Below are 2500 nucleotides of genomic sequence, written 5' to 3' on the forward strand. Positions count from 1 at the left end.
TCGCAGTCGCAAAAACGTGGGGCAAATATATTACGCGGAAGAGTTATAACAGACCGAGCCCCACTGCATGGGGGGAGTCTTTGTCACTAATGTACACAGATGGAACATTTTGGACTGGAACCAGATTACCCGTACACACGGCGCTGATTAGTAATCAATGCAGAGCCATCAAACTACAGCAAATATACACAACTGTCCGTATACATGCTGAAAGAGTCTGCCCAAAATGGGAACCACACGTCAGCCAGACACTCTGATCACGCACCACTCTCTGCTTCTAACAGGCGCACATACAATATGTAAGCACCAGCATGGAACAACATCCAGTGCATCTTCTCCGCCACATTACACAATCCACACTATCACAACCAGACCAGGAGGTCCGTGCGGAAAATACAATATCCCAGCCTTTCGACATCCACCATTGCGCAGACCAGGCACCAACACCCACACATGTCCTATACAACGGTGCACCCAACATCACAATAGTACCTCCTGTCACAGCGCACAAACAATGACATGAGTCAAAGACACAGGTCTCACACAAGCATAGAATTGGAGCGCCGCCTCTAATAAGCCAAAGGTGCATCCTGACGTGACAAATCTGATCATGTCACAAGCATTCACTTACTATAATCACTATCAACGAACCTGCCGCCCCCGCCCCCCCCCCCCCCTACACCTTTCCGTACAACAACGTGTAACCTAACCTAACCTAACCTAACCTATGTTGTACCTTAACCTAACCTATGTTGTACCTTAACCTAACCTATGTTGTACCTTAACCTAACCTATGTTGTACCTTAACCTAACCTATGTTGTACCTTAACCTAACCTATGTTGTACCTTAACCTAACCTATGTTGTACCTTAACCTAACCTATGTTGTACCTTAACCTAACCCATGTTGTACCTTAACCTAACCCATGTTGTACCTTAACCTAACCCATGTTGTACCTTAACCTAACCCATGTTGTACCTTAACCTAACCCATGTTGTACCTTAACCTAACCCATGTTGTGCCTCAACCTAACCCATGTTGTGCCTCAACCTAACCCATGTTGTGCCTCAACCTAACCCATGTTGTGCCTTAACCTAACCCATGTTGTGCCTCAACCTAACCCATGTTGTGCCTTAACCTAACCCATGTTGTGCCTTAACCTAACCCATGTTGTGCCTTAACCTAACCCATGTTGTGCCTTAACCTAACCCATGTTGTGCCTTAACCTAACCCATGTTGTGCCTTAACCTAACCCATGTTGTGCCTTAACCTAACCCATGTTGTGCCTTAACCTAACCCATGTTGTCGCCTTAACGTAACCCACGTTGTCGCCTAAACCTGCTCTGTAATTGTTATACGACTCGTTCAATTACTGTAGTGTTGCCCACCCGCAACCCTCGCAATATAGTTCGCTACTCGCACTGCCCGCACCCCTGTGTATCGCTTCATGTTAAACACCTTGCAAGTCTTGCTCACTTTCCACATGCTCCTGCTGTACACTGTAATGTGGATGGCAGCAGGACGTACATGCCGCCCCTCCCCACGTCCCCACCTTGCCCCCTGCCTTCGCAAGCTGGTTGGTGAGAAGTTTGCATGTTCAATGCCCTTCGCATGCGACGTACTCAGGCTACGTTGTGGTGCGGCCTGTGTCAACTGTCCGCTGATGTCGTACGCGTGAACCACAATCTGTACTGCACATTCGTCCTTATGTACTGAATGATACATCGTGGCACATGTGTGACCGCACAACGACTGCGCCCAAAAACGGCGGACCATACAGTGCAAATATTGTGCACGCAGCTACGTGTCGTCTCCCTATGAGAGCTGGATTGCAGTGTGGTACGCCATAGAGACGTGTGGGAGGAACGGACGCCGTGGATGGCGATCAGCATGAGCTGTCTGTTGATGTATTCGGACCTAGTCGTCTCTCCTCACACACCGTGATGGCATGGTGCACCGCGTTCCATATCTGCGACATGCTACAGAGGCCGGTTGACAGTCGTTCGAGCAATGGACATCGCATACGTACGGGGGCCACCTTCCACGTATTGTCTAGGCGTGCACATTTTGTTGCGTGTATGTGGGCAGACGTAGTGTGGCGTGACACCTGACACAGGCATGCAATAATCGTTGAAGTTGCAAATGGCGATGGACGCCTGCGTTTTCTGGTGAAGTTACGCAAATGAACAAATGGTAACCTGTTGTGGTGCGGTTGTTCTCGCTAGGGGTGAATCGGTGATGGCGACGATAGGTTGAGGTACTAACCGGTTGTTCCAGCGATACCCACCATGCCGACGAAACTGAACGGCATCTGGGTGTGAAGCGATACGCGGCGGTGGCTGGGTGGGACCGTCCCCGGCCGGTGAGGGGGCGCCTCCCGGCGTGCTGGCCGCGCGGTGCGTGGGCGCACGCGCTACAGCCGGCTGGTGGGGGCGGCCAGTGGCAGGCGCGCCGGCCGACGGACGCGGCAGGCGTCGCAGCTGCGCGCCGGCGCACCCTG

Source organism: Schistocerca piceifrons, unplaced genomic scaffold (genome assembly GCF_021461385.2).
Source record: "Schistocerca piceifrons isolate TAMUIC-IGC-003096 unplaced genomic scaffold, iqSchPice1.1 HiC_scaffold_1056, whole genome shotgun sequence".
NCBI lineage: Eukaryota > Metazoa > Arthropoda > Insecta > Orthoptera > Acrididae > Schistocerca > Schistocerca piceifrons.